The following is a 530-nucleotide window of genomic DNA, read 5'->3' on the forward strand; positions in this document are numbered from 1 at the left end:
AGTTCTTCTTGTTTATTTCTAAATTATCTTTATTTCTTTTTCAAAATCGTGTTAGGTATGTAATAGATTTCCTGGTTAAATCTATTATTTCTGAGTGCTTGATTATATTTGTGGTGGGGGATGATTATTAGATAAGTTTGATCTTCTGATAGATATCCCAGTTACGATACCATTTATGCGACTGCGAGGATGATTAGATATACTATTAAAGAAGTAGCTTAATCGGCTTATGGTATGCAAAGTACTGACCATACTTTAAGTTAAAAAATCTAGCTATTTATCCACAGTTTTATTTAGATTATAAACATGCGCTCAAACATATGTTTATTGGTCCTAAATGTACATAAATGGAACAATGTATCCCATCCAATTACGTCTTATAAATAACTGGACGCATGATTTCGTCTATTTGGACGTAAATCGTCGAGAACCGAAATTTTTACGTTTTTATATACATATATATAATTGTGGAGGTACAATGGCTCAGTGGTTAGGGCAGTGGACTCGCGGTCATAGGATCACGAGTTTCT

Source organism: Octopus bimaculoides, chromosome 29 (genome assembly GCF_001194135.2).
Source record: "Octopus bimaculoides isolate UCB-OBI-ISO-001 chromosome 29, ASM119413v2, whole genome shotgun sequence".
In the NCBI taxonomy this organism is placed as follows: Eukaryota; Metazoa; Mollusca; class Cephalopoda; order Octopoda; family Octopodidae; genus Octopus; species Octopus bimaculoides.